Here is a 22,435-nt window from a genome sequence, read left to right on the forward strand (position 1 = left end):
CATCGACAACAGAAGATAGTGTGACAGATACCTAATCTAATGTATCAAAAACTATACTAAAACATCAACAACACCAAATGGTGTGACAGATACCTAACCCAACATACTTACACCTGTACTACCACATCAACAATATCAAATGGTGTGAAAGATACCTACCCCAACATAATTAAAACTGTACTGCACATCACCAACACCAAATGGTATAGACAATACCTAACCCAACATACCAAAAACTATGCCACCACATCCCAAAACCAAATGGTGTTACAGATACCTAACCCAATGTACCTAAACCTCTATTGCCACATGAACAATACCAAATGGTGTACTAGACACCTAACCCAACGTACCTAAACCTGTACTATCATATCAACAACACCAATTGGTGTGACCAGTACCTAACTCAGTATACCTAAATCTATGCTGTCACATCACCACCAAATAGTGTGTCTGATACCTAGCCCAACATACTTAAACATGTACTACCACATCAACAACATCAGATGGTGTGACCGATACCTAACCCAACATACTTGAACATGTACTACCACATCAACAACACCAGATTGTGTGACAGACAGATAACCCAATGTACTTAAAGCTGTACAATGAAATCTACATCACCAAATGCTGTGACTGATAACTAACCCAATGTACCTAACCTGTACTACCTCATCAACAGCACCAGATGGTGTGACAGATACCTAACCCAACATACCTAACCTATACTACCAGTACCAGAAGTAGATAAAAATCAGGCAGCAACTGAATGTGCCAAAAAAACAAAAGAAAGAATATAAGGTGAAGGATCAGATGAGAAGGCAAGAAATGTGGAAAATGCATATTGTTCCAAGTATAGAAAATTTCTGGAAGAACCTCATGTTGATCAGGAATAAACACAGAAATGGTTAAGGAGAGATGAATTCAAACCAAGAGATGAAAGGTTAATATTGGCGGTCCGAGATAGTGAGCTGCATACACATTGGTTTATAAAGTCCATTGAACATGTGGGAGAAAGAGACAAATGTAAGGAAACCAGTATAAATGTTCACTTGAAACTAGACAGTAAGGGAGGGAACAGGAAACTGTGGAAACTCTGATGCAGTCAATGTTGAGAAGTGATAGGCCAGCGAGTTCCCATATGACAGAGCAATTTATTGATGACCCAAAAAGGTTTTATAGAGAATTGGGAAACAAGGTAAGAGGAAATGAAAGACTGCCAAAAAAAGAAGAAATAGATACAGTTTGGAGAAGTGTCTGAAGATCCTGTGAAACATAACAAAGATGCTAAATGGACAGAAGAAGTAAAAGAAATAATAAGAAGGTTAAAGGTACAGGATATGAAATGGGATGAAGTAACAGACAGAGAGATTGAAACAAAGTTAAGAAAAGCTTCTAACTGGAAAACCACAGGCCCAAATGCAGTACCTAACTTTTGGTTAAAAGTATTAACATCTTTGCATGAAGATTTAGCCATAAGTAAAAACTATTTATATGTGCACCCCGGACAGACACCAACCTAGCTAACAACAGTAAAAACAATGCTTCTACTTAAGAGTGAACCTGCAAGCTACCCTAAAAATTATAGACCAATAACTTGCCTTCCAACGACATATAAACTATACACAGGAATTGGTGCTGACAATGTTTATAATCATTTAGAAGAAAACTCAATTACGGTAGTAGAACAAAAGGCCAATAAAAGAAAGTCATATGGAACAAAGGATCATTTGTTGTTAAATAAGTGGAGAACTGTAAATAGGGGAAGAATCTAAGTATGGCATGTATTGATTGCAAAAAATAATTTGATAGTATTCTACATTTATGGATAAAAAAGCTCTTATAAATGTATAAGATACACCCTACACTGATCGATTACATTACAGTGAACATGAAAGACCACTTTGTAATTAAGCCACGATAAAGGGAAAATTATTATTCCATGGATAAAAATTCAAAGGGGGATACTCTAGGGTGTCTCTCTGTCACCATTGCTATTCAGCCTTGCCCTTAACCCATTAAGCTGTTTACTTAACAGCTTAGGCCATGTCTATAATTTGACTCCTGGAAAACAACAAAGTGTAAAGACCTTATCTTCTCTTCCTCAATGATTTAAAACTGTACAGCTCATCAGACGAGGAACTGAAAGCACAACTGCAGGTTGTTAAAACTTTTTCACATGATATAAGAATGTCATTTGGTCTTGATAAATGTGCAAAAGCAACCTTTAAAGCAGGAAAACTGCAGCACCAGGAAAACATCAGTTTGGGACAAGAATGTGATATAAAAGAACTTGAGCAAGAGGGAGTGTATAAATAAATGGGAACTGATAAAGCATCAACAATAAAACATGAATGAATGGAAATAAAACTTACTAAGGAAAACTTTAGAAGACTTAAATTAATCCTGAAAACAGCGTTGACATCTAGGAACAGCATCCAAGCTATAAACCAATTTGCTGTTCCTGTCCTGACTTACAGTTTTGGAGTGATTGACTGGTCCCAAATCATGTTGAATAGATTAGATAGGAAAACAAGAAGATGTTTCATGCTCACCAAGTATTTTATAAAAGTCAGTGTATACCAAGATTATATATTCCCCATTCCAAAGGAGGGATGGGCATCCTTGAAATTGATTACATGTACAGCTCTGCAATCGTGGGACTCTACACATATTTGCTGATCTCACAAGACCCAAATTTAGTGAAAGTTTTGAAACATGAGGAGACTAAATCTAAGATGACTTCCCTGCTTAATCTAGCAGAAGCATATTGGCATCAAGCAGGGATGGAAATCAAACCAGAAGTAGATAAAAATCAGACAGCAACTGAATGTGCCAAAACCAAAAACAAAGAAAGAATATAAGGTGAAGGATCATATGAGAAGGCAAGAAATGTGGAAAATGCATAAATATAGTTGCAAGTATAGAAAACTTCTGGAAGAACCTCATGTTGATCAGGACCGAAAGCAGGAGAGGCTAAGGAGAGGTGAATTCAAACCAAGACATGAAAGCTTAATATTGGTGTCCCAAGACATTCAGCTACGTACACGCTGGTTTACCAAGTCCATTGAACATGTGGGAGAAACAGACAAATGTAGGTTTTGTAAAACTGAATTGGAAACACTCACACACATCATTGCTGGTTGCGACATACAAGTGGCAGAAGGACCGTTTACTGAAAGGCATAATAATGTGGGAAGACTGTTGCACTGGGGATTGTGTAAACATTATGGTACTGAAGTGGTTGAAAAACACTGGAAGTATGAACCACAAAGCATCACAGAAAATAATGAAGTTTATATCACATGGGATCACCCATTACCATCAGTTCAAAAGATAGATGCTAGAAAACCAGATATAGCAGTACATGAAAAGAAGACAAAACTAGCATTGATCACTGAAATCGCTGTACCCATTGACTACAGTGTGTTACATACAGAGAGATACAAAGTCAAAAAATTTCAAGATCTGCAGGCAGAAATGAGAGTAATGTGGTGGAAAGTTACCCAGATAGTTCCAATAGTAGTAGGAGCAATGGGTCTTTTAAAAAAGAATCTACAGTCGTATTTAGATATGTTACCAATCCATGTAACCACGTACGAATTGCAGAAGGAGTCATTACTGGGCAAATTGTGGGTGCTGTGAACAGCACTTTTGGCTGACATCAAAGATTGAATCAATACTAATTTTATGAACTTTAATTGTACTTTGATGGGGTCCATTCCCATCATGGTATTGGAAGCCCAAAAGACTTGGAGAAATTAAAAATGGGACAGATACCTAACCCTCCGTACCTAAACCTGTTGTATCACATGAACACTAACAAATGGTGTGACAGACATCTAACCAAATATACCTAAATCTGTACTACCACATCAATGACCCCAGATGGTATGACAGATACCTAACCCAACATATGTAAACTCTACTACCTTATCTACTCCACCAAATGGTGTGACTGATACCCATCCCAGTGTACTTAATTCTATACTAACACATCAACAACAAATGGTGTGACACATACCTACCCAATGTACCTAAACTTGTATTACCACATCAACAACACCAGATGGTGTGACAGATACCTAACACAGCATACCTAAACCTGTACTACCACATCAACAATGCCAAATGGTATAATAGATACCTAACCCAAGTACTTAAACCTGTACTACCACATCTACTCCACCAAATGGTGTGACTGATACCTAACTCAATGTACCTTAACCTATACTATCACATCAATACCTCCAAATGGTGTGACAGATTCCTAACCCAACATAATTAAAGCTAAGCTGACACATCAGCAACACCAAATGGAGTGACAGATACCTAACACAATGTACCTAAAACTGTACCAAAACATCAGCAACACCAAATGGAGTGACAGATACCTAACCCAATATATCTAAACCTGTACTGCCATATCAACAGCATCAAATGGTGTGAATGATATCTAACCTAGTGTACCTAAACCTGTACTACTAAATCAAAAGCACCAGATGGTATGACAGATACCGAACCCAATATATCTAAACCTATACTAGCATACCACCAACACCAGATGGTGTGACAGATACCGAACCCAATATATCTAAACCTATACTAGCATACCACCAACACCAGATGGTGTGACAGATACCGAACCCAATATACCTAAACCTATACTAGCATACCACCAACACCAGATGGTATGACAGATACCGAACCCAATATATCTAAACCTATACTAGCATACCACCAACACCAGATGGTGTGACAGATACCGAACCCAATATACCTAAACCTATACTAGCATACCACCAACACCAGATGGTGTGACAGATACCGAACCCAATATACCTAAACCTATACTAGCATACCACCAACACCAGATGGTGTGACAGATACCTTTACCTGTACTACCACATCAAGAGTACCAAACAGTGTGAGAAATAACTAACCTAACATACTTAAACTCTTCGTACCATATCAACACCACCAAATGGTGTGACACACATTTAACTCAATATATCTAAATATGTGCTACCACATCAACACTACCAAATCATGTGACCAATACCTAACCCAATGTACATAAGCCTGTACTATCGCATCAACGTTAGCAGATGCTGTGACAGATACCTAATACAACATACCTAAACCTGTACTACCACATCAATATTACCAAATGGTGTGACTGATACCTAATCCCACATACCTAAATCTACATTACCATGTGAACACCAGATGGAGTGATAGACATGGGACCCAACATAGCTAAACCTACACTACTACACCAACACCATATGGAGTGACAGATACCTAACCCAACATTCCTAAACCTTTGCTACCACATCAGTGACAACAAATTGTGACAGATTCCTAACCCAATGAATATGTCATTTCTGGAATAGGATGCCCTTTCCTGTGAAGCAGAGTACAAGCCTAGCAACCTTTATAACCAGTCTGCATGACTGCAAGGGGGATCACACATTTTCACTGAGAATACGTAGCAAACATTTATTTAATGGAGGATGTTTTTAGTTCTTCCACCAGTAGTGGGTAATGTTTCTGAACATTTTGATGGTCCCCTTTGGTCATATGCTTAGTAAAAACTTATTAACCTGCAAACCTATGAACAAATGCAAGTCATAATATATTGTCTTATGACTTTAATTCAGTGTCTCTCTGTGCAGCAGAATTTTTTCATTTGCATCTTGATCTGATGACTCTGTAGAAATACTTCTGCATATTATACTGAATTAGAACTAATAGGTGTTGTATCATTATCCTGAAGGAACAGTATGCTAAGAGTGTTTTGGAGGTGAAAAGAGTGTCGGATAGAGTGATGTTTATGAAGCTGGAAATTGATGGTGTAATGATGAATGTTGATAGTGCATATGCTCCACAAGTTGGGTGTGCGATGGATGAGAAAGAAAAATTTTGGAGTGAGCTGGATGAAGTGGTGATGATTGTACCCAAGGGTGAGAGACTGGTGATTGGAGCAGATTTCAATGGGCATGTTGGTGAAGGGAACAGAGTGGATGAGGAAGTGATAGGTAGGTATGGTGTTAAGCAAAGGAATGCAGAAGGTTAGATGGTAGTGAATCTTGCGAAAAGGATGGACATGGCTGTGATGAATTCATATTTTAACAAGAGGGAGGAGCATAAGGTGACATACAAGAGTGGAGGAAGATGCACACAGGTGGATTATATCTTATGTAGAAGGGCCAGTCTGAAGGTGATTGGAGACTGCAAAGTTGTGGCAGGGGAAAGTGTAGTTAGGCAGCATAGGATGGTGGTTTGTAGGATGATATTGGTGATCAAGAAGAGGAGGATGAGTGTGAGGGCAGCACCAAGGATCAAATTGAAAAAGGGTAATTGTGAGGTGATGTTCAGGGAAGAGTTAAGACAGGCACTGGGTGGCAGTGAAGAGTTACCGAATAGCTGGGTAACTACAGCAGAGCTGGTAAGAGAGATGGCTAGAAAGGTGCTTGGTGTGACATCTGGAAAGAGGAAGGAGGACAAGGAGACCTGGTGGTGGAATGAAGAAGTACAGGAGAGTATACAGAGAAAGAGGTTGGCGAAGAAGAAGTGGGACTGCCAGAGAGATGAAGAAAGGAGACAATAGTATAAGGAGATGAGGTGCATGGCAAAGAGAGAGGTGGCGAAGGCTAAGGATAAGGTGTATGAAGAGTTTTATAAAAGGCTGGACACTAAGGAGGGAGAAAAGGACCTGTACCAATTGGCTAGACAGAGGGACCGGGCTAGTAAAGATGCGCAACAGGTAAAGGTGATAAAGGATAATGAGGGAAACATACTCACAAGTGAGGAGAGTGTGTTGAGCAGATGGAAAAAGTACTTTGAGGGGTTGATGAATGAAGAGAATGAGAGGGAGAGAAGGTTGGATGATGTGTGGATAGTGAATCATGAAGTGCTTTGGATTAGCAAGGAGGAAGTAAGGATAGCTATGAAGAGGACGAAGAACAGAAAGGCTGTTGGTCCAGATGACATACCTGTGGAAGCATGGAGGTGTTTAGGTGAATTAGCAGTGGAATTTTTAACTAGATTGTTTAATGAAATCTTGGAAAGTGAGAGAATGCCTCAGGAATGGAGAAAAGGTGTTTTGATACTGATTTTTAAGAATAAGGGTGATGTGCAGAGCTGTAGTAACTACAGAGGCATTAAACTGATCAGTCATAGCATGAAGTTATGGGAAAGAGTAGTGGAAGCTAGGTTAAGAAGGGAGGTGATGATTAGTGTTCAGCAGTATGGTTTCATGCCAGGAAAGAGCACTACAGATGCGATGTTTGCTCTGAGAGTGTTGATGGAGAAGTACAGAGAAGGTCAGAAGGAGTTGCATTGTGTCTTTGTGGATTTAGAGAAAGCATATGACAGGGTGCCTAGAGAGGAGTTGTGGTATTGTATGAGGACGTCAGGAGTGTCAAAGAAGTATGTAAGAGTGGTACAGGATATGTACGAGGGTAGTGTGACAGTGGTGAGGTCTGCAGTGGGAGTGATGGATGCATTTAAGGTGGAGGTGGGATTACATCAAGGATCAGCTCTGAGCCCTTTCTTATTTGCAGTGGTGATGGACAGGTTGACAGACAAGATCAGACAGGAGTCCCTGTGGACTATGATGTTTGCGGATGACATTGTGATCTGTAGTGAGAATAGGGAACAAGTGGAGGAGACCCTGGATAGGTGGAGATATGCTCTAGAGAGAAGAGGAATGAAGGTCAGCAGGACTAAGACAGAATATATGTGTGTGAATGAGAGGGAGGATAGAGGAATGGTGAGGATGCAGGGAGTAGAGGTGGCGAAGGTGGATGAGTTTAAGTACTTGGAATCCACAGTTCAGAGTAATGGTGAGTGTGGAAGAGAGGTGAAGAAGAGAGTACAGGCAAGATGGAGTGGGTGGAGAAGAGTGTCAGGAGTGATTTGTGACAGACGAGTATCAGTAAGAGTGAAAGGGAAGGTCTACAAGAGGGTAGTGAGACCAGCTATGTTATATGGGTTGGAGACAATGGCATTGACAAAAAGGCAGGAGTCAGAGCTTGACATGGCAGAGTTGAAGATGTTACGATTTACACTGGGTGTGACGAGGATGAACAGGATTAGGAATAAGTATATTAGAGGGTCAATCCAGGTTGGAAGGTTTGGAGACAAAGCCAGAAAGGCAAGTTTACATTGGTTTGGACATGTACTGAGGAGGGATGCAGAGTATATTGGGAAAAAGATGCTAAGGATGAAGCTGCCAGGTAACAGGAAAAGAGGGAGGCCTAAGTTAAGGTTTATGGATGTGCTGAGAGAGAACATGCAGGTGGTTGGTGTGACAGAGCAAGATGCAGAGGACAGGAAGAAATGGAAACAGTTGATCTGCTGTGGCGACCCCTGATGGGAGCAGCTGAAAGAAGAAGTAGAGGCGGTGTTGTATCATTGCTGTACAAAGTTATGCACATGCATGTATTATTCTTAACTAGGTTTTATCAGACTATGGATGACCATTGATGTTAGTGTTGTAATGGTCTATTATATTATTGCATTAATGGCATTCTGAATAAGCAACCTATATTTTAAGAGAATAGACCCAGACCACTAAAGGTGGGAAATTATTAATAATGACATCAAAATGGCTGCAGATTTGATACAAATTAAGGGATGGGGCCATGATATTGATGTGTCTAGCCTAGGGTGACCAAATCATGAACTTAACGGGACACACCCAAGGAGGGTTTGGGGGATACCTTCCAGCTAAAGAGGGGTCCGTTGAGCCTCCGCCGGAAACTATTTATTGAAATATGCTCATTTTAACTATTTTGAGACCTAGAAATCTTTTTAAATTTACCTTCACTTTTGTAATCTAATTTAAACACTGAGGCATATCATAAACGAAAACAATAATTTTGCAGTGAATACTTATTTATTTATACATATTTTACAACATAATACAACACAACAAATTTAATTTCACTAGTCTAGGATTTAAATTGAGGATATTTGGCTGTTGTCCCAGCCATTGTTAAAACCTCCTTCTTATCTAATATAAACTTGTAAAAACTATAACAGTCCATTTCGAAATTGTAGAGAACTTGCAGGATTGCAGAAAGGGTCTCCACTCTCATCTTGTTTCTTTCGTCCGTCCATTGAATGTTCATGAGTGAAAAGATTCTTTCAGTATTACCATTATGGGCAGGGATCGTAAACACATATTGGCATATCTTCAAAAATTCAGAGTTCTGTTCTGGCCTAGTATGGATTTTGAAAAAACAAACCCACTTTTCGTGACACTGAGGTGTTTTTTTATCTTCATCAGTCCACTCTTTAATATTTTCACTTACAAAATCTGCTAACGATGCCAGTTGATCAAATAGCAAAGTATCATTTATTTCAATACTTTTTTCGTTGAAGTAACAAATAGTTTCTTCAATTTGTTCCCAACTGGGGATGTCCTTCAAAAGTATCCATTTGAATTTTGAGAAGGTAGAGAATGGTACACTCCATTTTTAAAGATATTGTAGGCAGGTTTCATAAAACTCGTTAACTTTATTTTTGAAGTTAATTTCGTCTTGTTGCATAATATTGGCCCGTTTAAGAATGGATTTTACACTAAATGATACAAACTGTTCCTCATGGCATAGAATGGCAAGAATGTGCCTTCATGGCATATCTTTTTTCCAATAGGGGCTGTCCGAAGGACCTTATAATTGACCCTCTACAGGAGGTCCACAATAAGAGGGCTTCTGGGATATATGTACCTATCTTAAATCAAAATACCCCTGATACAGTTATCTTTGAAGGGAGGAAGGATGAAGCTTTTCCAATGTCGAAAAGATTCATTTTAACATATAGTTTGGATGCTAGGGAGATATTTGCTATTATATTGAAAAACTGGAACTTGATTACTCAGGACGACTCTATCTGTAAATCTTTGGTTGAATTACCACGAATAGTGTTCAAGAGAGGTTTAAACACTGAAGGTATTCTAGAGAGAAAATCTAAGATTTTAAGTAATAGGAACAGAATGTTTAAGTGCAATATGTGTCGCTATTGCCGCCACATAAAGACAGGGACTAGATTTGTAATCAGGGACCTGGTTTTTCGCCTAATGGGCAGATTTAATTGCTGCAGTACACAAGTGGTGTATTTGGCTCAGTGTTCCAGTTGTCCTGCATTTTATGTCGGGAAGACCGACAGAAAATTGCAGGAACATATATATGAACATCTTTATGCTATCAGGAAAGGCAAGATGGATAATGACTTAGCCAGACACATAGTAGAGAACCCGAGCCATCATTTCCTGTTTTGCATCATTGATCAGGTGAAGTCTGACTTTAGGGGGGGTTCACCCCCGTTCATTTGCAGAGTAGAGAGTTATCATGGCAACTTAGGTTGGATGCATGCCATGCCCCAGGCCTTAATGGCATGTTGTCCATAACTTGCCTATTGAAACTCAAAAGGCTGAACAGGTAACTTATAGATGCTACTCCCTTGTGTCTCTGACTCACTCCTTTTTTGTTATGAATGTTATAAGAATAATTTTTATTTAGTCAGCCTAAGAGGCTATAAAGTTCTTTCTTCACCTTTTCTAACTAGGGGAAACTGCTTTTTTCAGAAGCTCTGTGTGGCAGGGCTGATCTGTCCAGGTTTGAACCTGGTAATATGCAGGTTTTATGAACCATCTGCCCCCCCCCCCCCTTAATTATATCTTCTCAGACAGTTCACTAGGCAGTGTAGCGTTGGGCCTTTTAGGACATGGTATGTCTGGATTAATACAGTTGTCCTTGTCTTGAGACACACACATGGGAGGGAAATGACTTCAACAGTAATTCACTAGGAGTCAAGTTGTTCATAGGTTCATAGGTTCATACTAGGCTATCTGCCCTAGGGCATTTATAAGCCTAGCCAGAGTGTGTGTGGCTTTCACCACCCCTTAGGATGAGAATACTATACCCATTAGTTTGCTGTGCCTCTGTCCAGCAGTGATACAGAGATGATTATCTCCCATCCACTAAGATTTCTCTTGAACAGAGTCAGTGAGGGGCTCTGCCTCACATGGACTGGGATTCTGTTCCATAGTGTAGGGAGTCTCTGGGTGATGAATCTGTCCCTCCAGCACATCCTATTTATATCCGTGTTGAGGTTTAAGTCTCTTGCTCTCGTGGCTCTGGTGGATTTGGATTTTTGAGGTGGAGCATGTCCATTAATTCCGGGTTGGACATGGCCTTGTATGTCAGGCACAGATCACCTCTGAGCAGACGGTATGCGACTGAATAGAGCTGGAGTTTCTTCAGTCGGGCATCGTATGACATATGTTTGAGCCCCTTTATCCTTTTGGTCAGGAACTTTTGGGGTCTTTCCAACTGCTGCAGGTGTCGGGTAAGGTACATTCCTCAATCATTGGTCTGATAAGTGAAGAGTACAGGGGTACAATGACCTCTCCTGATCTGGATGTGAATCCCTTCATGATCAGGTGGGCAATGTAGAAGGTCTTCCTAACCACTTTGGCAATGTGAGTGTCAAAAGAGAGGTTACTGTCAACTTGGGTCCCCAGGTCCCTGATAACTTCTTCCGTGTTTAATGGATTACCACCTATGTGGAAATTAGGGGTTACCTTGTTTTTCCCAAAGGGTATGATTATACATTTTTTGGCATTTAGCTTAAGGCCATGGCTCTGGCACCAGTTATCCATTTCTATGAGACCTTTCTGGAGGATGTCTGTGTCTGATGGAGTGTCAATTATGGTGCCCAGTTTGCAGTCATCTGCAAATTTTGTCAGCCACAATCCCCCTATGTTTGCCTGCACTTCAGAAAAATAAATGCCGAACAAGAGGGGCCCAGGACTGAGCCCTGTGGGACACCGGCTTAGAGTCTGACATGGCACCAGCAACTCTAACCCTGTGTGTTCTGTCCTTGAGCCAGTTTGCAACCCATCTTGTGACATATGGGTTTACATCTAAGCTGGTGAGCTTTTCTATGATGCCCGAGTGGGGTATTGTGTCGAATGCTTTTGCTAGGTCAAGGTAGGCTGTGTGAACTGCCTTACCCTCATCAATGGCCTTAGTGACTGTTTCAAAAGTCAACCAAGTTCAAGAGGCAGGATCTGGACAAAGCCAAATTGGGTAGGATCCAGTGTCTGTAGGTCCCCAATGTCTTTATTTATGAGTTCCATTATGATCCTCTCCATAGCTTTGCAGACAAGGCTGGGTGGTAAATCCTGTAGTAAGGCTAAGATTAAACAGCAGCCTTATGTGTGGGTTTAGTTCCTCATTGAGTTCGTGTAGCACACAGCTGGGGACACCGTCCATTCCCATTGATGCTGTGTTTTTGCTTTAGAGAGAGCAGCTCTCACCTGGGCATCTGAAATGTTTGGGAGGCTAGACTCTGGTGGGATAGATATTTCTCCTTTGGGGGAGGGAGAAATTTGCACTGAACCTGTCTGCCAGTATGTTGGCAATGTCTGTGGGTTCAGTGATTTTTTTATCATTTTGGACTAATTCTGTGCATATCTGGGAGTTTCCACCCAGGTTTCTAACATAGCTAAAGAAGGCTTTATGATTGTCTTTTGTGTCATTAGCGATTTTTCTCTCAAAGTTGGCTTTGAATATTTTTATGAGTGATCGTAGTTTTTTGCTAGTATTGATCAGAGATGCCTTCCCATTTAGGGATTTTGCTCTGTCATGTAGTAGCTTTCTCCTCTTGTTGTAGAGTTTGTTTATGGCTGGAGTCCACCAGACCGGGCGCCTGCCTTTGGTGGAAAAGGTCTTGATTTTATTAGGGATTGCTTGATCCATACATTCCTGGAGGTGCTCGTAGAAGGCATTTGTAAGGGTTTCAGCAGCGTGGGTTGTGGTTTCCACTGGCTCAGGGGCCTTGAAGGATACCACTCCAGTCTTAAGAAGTGTGAAGTTTGTTTTGGAGAAGTTCTTCACTGTGGTCTTTTGCTGGGGTGGGGGGATGTGGATCTCCAGTGAGATTAATTTATGGTCTGATCTCAGCATTTTGTCCCCATGTTTGTGATGATCAGGTCTAGTATATTTTCTCCTCTTGTGGGAATGGTGACTAGTTGTTCCATAGCATTTGAGTTTATGAACTCAAGGAACCTTTGGTGTTGGGGCTTGAGTAATGTTCCCAGTCTATGTTTGGGTAATTGAAGTCACCCAATATGATGGTGTTTGGAGAGACATTTATAACACATGATATGAGGTATAACCTGATAGTGCTGGGGTGCTCTCAGGAGCCTTGAACCAGGTTTCAGTCACAGCACAAACATCGATGTTCTCCATACTGAGGAGGGCTTTGAGGGCGTGCATCTTGAGGTTTAGACTTATGGCATTGAGCAGTATTACCCTTAGTTTTTCCATTTTTGTTTTCTAGGGTAGGTTTATCATTTGAGCCTTGCCTAAAAAGGCACTATGGGGTGGCAAGAGCCTTTGCCAATATCCGGAAGCCCAGGGTGACAGGTGCAAGCCGTGTCAAGCATGTCATCCCAGGCAGACAGACATTGGATCCCCTTAGAATGACACCAGTAATTAAGCCAATTATTAAAGCTGATCATTTTGTCTCTGTATTGTTCAACGTTGTATTTATTTATTTATATTTTGCCTTATTTTTTACGGTTTTACAACTGATTGTATAAATTGTGCTTGTTTATTTTGTTATAGAACAGGTTTTTTACTCTTTATTATATACTCTTTGGTACATCAGTTTTCCAGAGACATTAGCAAGTTCCACTTAGCCAAGGTTATGCACTTGTACATTATTCAGTGCATTGTCAGTCAGAGCATACTTAGTCTTTTTTCGTCAATGGCCCTTTAAGGTCCGACCAGGTTTCATTCTATGGCTTATGTATGCACCGATTTTATTCAGTGCAAATATTTGAGTCCTTCATATGAAGGGCGACATTGTCTTGTGACAGGACCTTAATTTATTTATTCATTTATACAATTTTATATTTTCAAGATTGTCACACTTGTTTTGAATTATTAAGGTGTTTCAGATCGTAGTCTCTAGACTATGACTCCAGGTGATTATGTGTTCTAACAAGTGTTATATGAGTTGCTTTTTGACGTTGTGCTTGTGATTATACAGGTATTATTTAGTGATTACCACCGTAAATATTGGGCATCCACTAGTTACAGTGTGCATTATTTTTTACGTTTTTTATGTCTTTTTATGATGGTTTATTTGTATGCTAATCAATGGTGAAAATTTTAACTGTAGATATTCTACTGAATGTTGTTTTATTTTATTTCATTTCATCAGCTTTAGCATTAATGGGTGTGTCGGCACCCAGTTCAATACTAATTAAAGAACATGTGACCTTTTTAAATAATTTCTTGTATTTAAGACAACGGTTTGTAATGAGACACTGTTTCAACCATTTTCTGATGAAGTTGGAGTGTGTCCGGCGAAAAGCTCGTTTTTGGTGCTTAAAAATAAATTGTTTGATCTTTGAAGTACGGACTGTGTGTTCTTGCTTACTTGAACATTACTCGCTGGTATCGGAACGTATCCAGTTTGTTTTTCTTCAGTTTTTTTGCTTTTCTGAGTTTGTTTATTTATGAACAGTCCTTTCGAAGTATTTTGTGTTCGACATTTTGATTTTCGCATTTCCGGTTCGACGTTATAACTATTCGTCATTGCCAGTTTCGGTGATATAATAGTAAACCATGCAAAACAGCCAATAGACCACTAGACCATTGCCTCAGGATAGAAGAATCAAATGTTTGCTGCTAACTCTTAATATCCTACTATCTGGCTTTTCTAGCTCTTATGATACTAATTAAACTCACTTCATCTGGGTCATAGTCAGGGCTTTATCTATGAATGTCACAGAGTCATGGTAGGGTGACAAGCTAATTTGATTGCTGAGAGCAAGTGCTAGATGGCATTCCTTGAAAAACTACAAACATTATTCCGATTTACACACATAACAGAAATGGAAGAATACTCCACTGTATTGAATGACCTTGTCAATTCTCCAACAAGGCACAAAATGCAGGTAGCAAGTTAAGCAATGTTTGCAACAATGGTGGCCTCAGTTTGCTGTCTGTATGACACTTTGTCAAATGGCTATTCAGCGAATAACCATTTGTTGAATACTATTTTTTGAAGCCACTCTTCATCAAACGGCGGATTTTAACTAGGGCAAACTAGCGGTTGGCCACCATCTGGAATTTACCCTTTTCCCCACTGTAGTTTGATCTCAGATTTGGTATATTTAGTAAGGGGGATGTGGGGGGGGGGATAGCCCACCACATTGGCAGGTTTTAAATGTTATTATTTTTTTTTTGGTGGTCGATCGGTTGGCCTACTGCTTGTGTGCTCTAGTTAAAATCCTTCATTCGATGAGGAGCGGCTTCGATAAATACGTGTTTGATGAATGGCTATTCACTGAATAGCCATTCAATAAAATGTCATAGCCAGCAGTTTTCTTTGGTATTATTTAGGTTTGATCCAAGAAAAGATATATGCATATCCTTATTGTCCTCATTTTTCAGCTATCGTTCAGCTTGCCATACTGAATTATTAATATTGCATAAAAAGCTGGTGCCAGTACTGCACTGAATATGGCTGACTACATTAATTTAGCATGCATACTTGTAAATGAAACAATAAATAAAACGAAAATCGCTTGAGACACAAGAAGCACAGAAAAAAATAGTTGGGTACAGGTATTGTAGGCTGTATTAGTCACATGTAGTGTAAAGAGTAAATTCCTAACAGGAATTTTTAGAAGAAACAAGGAATAAAAATGATGTTGTCAAATGTTTTAGGTAAAAAAGAGTTAGGCAGGAGAAAGCAAAATATTTTTCTCTGAAGAGCTGACAGCCCCCCCACACACACACACACACACATCTTATTTATTGAACAGGTATAGAAGATAACAAATCGTGTACTAATTTTCTAGGTTTTTCCATTCATTTAGATTTGATTGAGTTTGTTGGATCTTTCACAGACCTAAATATCAAGTATTACGTATACTTTTTTTTAGATGGCTGGAATTCTCTTTAACATAAGACCTTAGTAACCCTTTCCTTTTTTGTATGATCTATGAACTCTGCCTTTATTCAGATTTGTAATTACAATGTTATTGCACTGACAGCATCTAGCTGCTTACAAGTATGACTTGAGGTAGTATATTTTGGAAATGTACACAATTAATCTGTGTATTTTGCACTGATTTGTGTAAAGCAGAAGCATTTCCAGTTGCCCTGAGGAAAACAGACCTGTAAATCGGTCTCTAACTTCCTCATAAAAAACAATACTGATCCTATTAAGAAGACAACTTACTTTAACTGGACAACAGACAATGTTAGATTAGCGCTGTATGTGGTCTGTAAAAAAAGTCCACCTTGCAGCTTACAGAAACATGGCTTGGATTTGCAAAATGAAATTTTGACTTGCTTATCTAAATATATTCTTATACTGGTATAACTATTCAAAATAAAACAACCATCATGATGGGAAATACTTAAGTGTCAAGTGTATAGTAATGGATAAAATATAAAATGGCCCAAATTAAAACATACAGTATGCATGTTAAAAGGGAAATAGCTATTAACTTATATATGGGTATGAAATAAATCATATGTCCTTACAAATGTAATCAAACTTTAGCAGCCGTCACAATGCTAATGATTATATACAAAATGGAGATGGCGATACTTGTCTTCATTTCTCACAGTAACCTTGACACTGAGTCAGCACTCTGGTGACACTATCACTATAAGCAACAGGATGCTCATGGCATCAATATTTATATTGCTCTAACAGCCGTGCAACTTTGAAGCTACGTGAAAACAAACTTAATATGCTGCCTTGAAGTTTAAGCATGGCATAGCATATCTTGTCATCTCAAGTTTGCTGCCACGTATGCTGTGGTATGAAACAAGTTTAACTTCTAGTTTAGTGGGCTGTATGTATCATTTGGCATGACATCTATGCCTTATTCACATTTACATAACACTGTTCTATTCCACACCTAGACTGGTATCCGTAGCCCCAAGGTTCATAGAGGAGGTGTGGGAATCTGTAAAAAGCACAACTATGCCTATATGCAAATACCTTGAGTGCGCATTATTTGTGATGACTACAGCAATGTGAAAGCCTGTACAAGGGAATGCCTGTCTTTTGAATGTTCTTAAAATAAGTGTAATTACACATTAGTTGTGTGGGGAGTGCCACGTTACAGTGTACAATTTTGGTGATCTTGAACTTTTACAGAAATTGTGTGCTAGCAGTTAGGGCAAATGGTGGTCAGTGTAGCCATATAAATGAATTCCTAAAAAATACAGGAGTGTTATATATTGGCTATAGGGTTGTCCTTATGTTGGCACCCTGATGGCTTCATTAAAATGTGTGAAATGGAAAGATAGGACAGATGGAAAATGAGAAAACAGAACACAAGGGATACACAGAAGGAAGAGATCAAGAGGACTGTGGAGGAGGTGGGAGAGGAGGGATACTATATTTTTGGTGAGAGAGAGATCCCTCTATTTTTCAAATTTTTTATATTGTAAGTTTGGGAAGAAAGTAGGTTAGAGGCTCTAGAAAAGAGGATTAGGAAAGAAGGGAGGTGAAGAAGAGTTCTTCCCAGGCACACCACAGTCCAGAGGAACTCAAATGTTTCTACTGCCTAATGGCTGTGTAGCAGAAGACACTGATTTTAAGAAGGTGGAGGCCTATGGTGGTTCAGTAGTCACAGCAGAGAGTCTTGCACCCACTGTAGAAAATCCTTCATGTACTGAAGTTGCTGCTACTTTACCAGCACCATCATATCCACATAGTCACAAAGCTCACAGCCTGTGGGTCTTGCCAAGCTGTGATGTGATCAGTAGTGCCTAGAGGATTGGTGCCACAGCCCTGACCCTGTGTGAATATCCTTGGGTGGACAAAAGGCAAGCATTCACTGACATGAAAAGGAAGATGGTTGGGCTGCTCCTGCAATTTCTTGACCTGTGGAAAAAGGAAAATAAATGGGAGAGAAAGGGAAAAAATGCAAAGCAAGGTATAATTAAAATAAAAAGAGAGGTTAGAGAGACAATAAATTGACCCATAATTTGTTCATACAGCAATATATAGTTTAGTAACAGTGCTTACTTTTTTATATAGAAAAAAATGTTCTAGGTAATGTTACTGGAAAGTTTTTAATAAGCAGATGAAGTATATGAAATAGCAATGTATACTACAGCTGCAGTGTATTCTGCATTGTATTACTGATAACAATGAAATAGATTTAATATATGAAATGGTAACACATTTTAGTTTGAAAAGGTACTCTGACATGTTTTACTGAAGTGGACTATGCATTTTAATCACATTACTTTTGGTTCTGTCTGTTTTTGGTTTGTACTTGAAAGTCAATGAAAAATCTATTTTTCTTCAACAGATTGCTTACGACAATTATACATTTTTATTTCAGATGCATGTTCACTGCTTGCATACTCATGAGTATCCTTGGTGAGCCTGGCTAGCCTTTTATGTTTCTTGGAATGATTATATTCAATTTCCCCTTCAGCTACATAAAGATGCAAAAGTGTCATGGTTACTTACCTATCATATATGTGTATGCATGCCTTTCTTATATGCTTACATTTATTAATTGGCAAATCACAGTATTGCCTCACATACTAGCTAAATATCACTAATTATTGGGAATATTTGTGTTCTTTGATACCTATCACAACTTTGTTTATTGCAATTAAAAGCAGAAGGATGTCATGCCTTCCTTCAATTTGTTGCATTTTGTATGGCTACAGCTTTTCTGCTTGGGAGATGAGTACATCCTTCAATTTTTGCAGATGATTTCTTTTTAACTAAAGAGGTGGGAGGAATGGAATAATGGTTAGGGTCTTAACCTCACAGATGCAATGTGCAGGGTTTGATTCTGGTCTCTGGTATTAGCTGGGCTTGTAATAGTCTGCACCTTTTTAGTGGATAGCCAACTGGCATACCAACAGGACCCAAGAAATTAGAACTGAGGAGTTCACCTCTACAAAGAGCCCAGTCACAAGTGCAGTCCATCAGGGATCAGACCTTGGACTGCTCCTTTTTGGCATTTGCTTCTCTGAATTCAAGGCCAATGTCAGTGGCCTCTGGCTGACTAAATTTGCAGATGACTTCAAATTAGGAATTGTCATTGAATCCCACACATGCCAGGGATGGTCTGCAACTCTCCCCTCTAGGCTTTCAAATATTAGCTAAAATATTGTCTTCCCCCATAGAGCCTTTTTAGGTAATGCCAGAAGGAGAGTACTTCCAATATAGCAAATCAAAACCAAGAAAATCTAAAGGTATTACTGCTCAATGCTAGGAGTGTAAACAAAAAACTCCACTCCCTAGAAGATCTCGTTATGCTAGAGAGAATGCTAACATCTGTGCAGTCACTGAGGCATAGTTGAAAGCCATGGAGAGCACACCGACAGTGAAAGGTTATAATGTCTTCCACACATTTAAGCCAGTCACTTCACAGGCAGGGACTAAAGGTGGAGGTGTCTCTATTTACATCAAAAATAAATATATTTCAAGGCTGTTCAAACAGGACTATGCACTTGAGCTGCTCCATGTTCAAATCACCTCAGGCAAAATCCAATATCACTTCCTTGCAAGCTATGGCCCCCCCTCTATGACCCAGGAAACCCATACCATGTATTTAAATGTATTAAAAACACTAACCATCCGAACCAATACCATATTCATGGGTGACTTTAATTACCCCACTATTAACTGGGAATCCTATACAACACCAAACGTACATGCACAGAGATTCCTGGATTTTGCAAACACAAATTCCCTGGACCAGATAGTTAATACACCAACCACGGGTGCAACCATGCTGGATCTGGTCCTCACTAATATGGGAGAGTGCTACACACCCCCTACTGTAATGCCTTTCCTGGTAAGATCAGACCACAAAATGGTATCCTTTGAAGTAAAAATAAAACCTCAGCTAAACCTGGAATACTCAGGAACTATTCTAAGACTAACCTCCTGCTATTAAGTGAGAACCTGGCAAAATTTCAATCCTCAATAAACCCTGAGAATACTGCTGCCTATGCAAAACTGTTCACAGAAACCCTGTACAAGCATGTTAATAGCTGCACAGAGACAGCTGTATCCACCAGGAAGAAGTACAGAACTAATTCGAAAAACAAGCCACCATGGTGGAATCACAAAATCAGTAGGCTGTATAACAGGAGGAAGAAAATTATGGCAAATGTTAGGAGGTGTAGCACCCAGCAGGATAAAAAACTTTTTCATTAAACTAAACAAACAACTCAGAGGACAAATAAAGTCTGTGAAAGCCAAATTTGAGGTATTTTTGTCCTCCCAGGCCAAGGACAACCACAAAGCATTATTTAGCTATATCTGCAACCTCAAAGGCAATGCACAATTGTGTGCAGAGCTCATTGTAAATGGATCCACATATACTGAGCCAGAAGATATAGTAAACCTCCTGGCTGATGAATTCAGCTCCAACTTTACCTGTCTCTCCCTCTCAACCTTTCCTCAGGAAATATGACTCCCCCTACTATTACTAGTCCATAATGCTCTGTGTAAGACCAAGAACACTGCATCAATTGGCCCAGACAATATCCATGGATGCCTTCTAATTAGCATGAAACATGACCTATCAGGGCCCCTGGAATTGCTATTTAACTGAAACCTCCAAACAGGCTTTTTGCCTCATGAATGGAGAAAGGCAACAGTCATCCCTCTGCACACAGTTGGGCCATCTACAGACCCTGGAAACTACAGTCTCATAAGTCTCATTAGTCTTATATGTAAAGCCATGGAAAGAATTATCACGGAGATAATCAACAGCAATATAGTAAACCTCCAGACACATGGCACAGCCCAGTTTGGTTTCATCAAGGCAGATCATGCCTACTCAATCTGGTGGACTTCTTTGAGAAGGTCACCAAAGCAATGGGTGAGGGCAAAATGGTTCATACTGCCTACCTTGACCTGGCCAAGGCATCTGACACAATACCCCACTTGGGCATTGCTGACAAACTCAAGAGTTTAGGTACAAACCCTTATGTCACCCAGTGGATAGCCATCTGGCTCACAGACAGGACCCTGGAAGTTAGAACCAGGGAGTCCACCTCTACAAAGAGGACAGTCACAAGTGGATTCCCTCAGAGATCAGTCCTTTGACTGCTCCTTTTTGGCATTTACTTCTCAGAAGTCAAGACCAATGTCAGATTATCACAAATTAGGACCTGTCATTTAATCTTACACTGACACAAATGTTCTCCAGGAGGGGCTGACACAGACAAACAACTGGAGTCAGAGGCATGGACTTAAACTAAATGCCAAGAAATGCATAACGGTATCCTTTGGGAAGTCATCCATCCCTGATAATTATCATATTGACAACACACCCCTTAGAGTTGACCCAGTAGTCAGGGACTTAGGGATACACATAGATAGTAATCTAGCCTTTGACCACCACATGTCTGTAGTGGTGAGGAAATCATTGTATGTTGTGCAACATATAAACAAAGGTATGGCATCTAAGTCCAAGGAGTTCATTGTTCCACTGTATTCGTCATTCATCAGACCTATCATTGAGTACAGTGCCCCCTTTGGTATGTAAGCAACCAGGCATATCCAGCAATTGGAATGTCCACAGAGGTTCCTCACTAAAGGAATACAGCGCGTAAGTAAAATACCTTCTGCAGACTGCCTCAAGGCTCTATCCCTGTATTCTGTCTCCTACAGGATTTTGAGGGGAGATCTATGCCTGGCATACAGGGCATTGTCAGATCCCAATCTGGTGAATTTCCTGCATATCCACAAAATAAACAGCACCAGAATTACCCATTTGAAAGACTTAAACCTTGCCTGTGATATAAACAGGACCTGCTGGAGAGAAAGGTATGTGTCTCAGAGACTACCCCATCTATGGAAAAGGCTCCCCATTCATGTGAAGCAGAGTACCTCCCTAACTGAATTCAAGTGCAACTTGGACAATTAGATGGGAAACGGAAATTCATCCCTGGTTTGGCACCTATGTCTTTAATGGACACAGGTAACCTGTAAATGTTTTATCTCTCAAGCCCCTGCTTACACATATAAAGGGTATAAAAACTTGTCAGAGATTTAGGATGCATGGCTAGGCTTAAAATGGCCCTTGTGATCATTAGCCTAGTAAACACCTATGAACTTATGAGTCTGCATTGCAATCTGCCTTGCATGATTTACCAGTTTTTTTAAGGAATATCATGCAAAGTTTCTGTAAAGAAGGCACTTTTTGAATTCAGAAAATAAGAAATTGAACAACACATTCTGCACTACTGTCTGTGCTGCTCATTCATTTGCTACTTTACCCCTCTCTCGCAGTTTTCCTAGGGTGTGGTTAACTCTGGTCAGTCATCTTGTACCTGCAACAGATATTTTGGAAACAATGACTTACAGAAATCATTGCAAGGAAAATATT

The sequence above is a fragment of the Protopterus annectens genome, chromosome 2.part0, assembly GCF_019279795.1.
Source record: "Protopterus annectens isolate FY-2018-M chromosome 2.part0, PAN1.0, whole genome shotgun sequence".
NCBI lineage: Eukaryota > Metazoa > Chordata > Ceratodontiformes > Protopteridae > Protopterus > Protopterus annectens.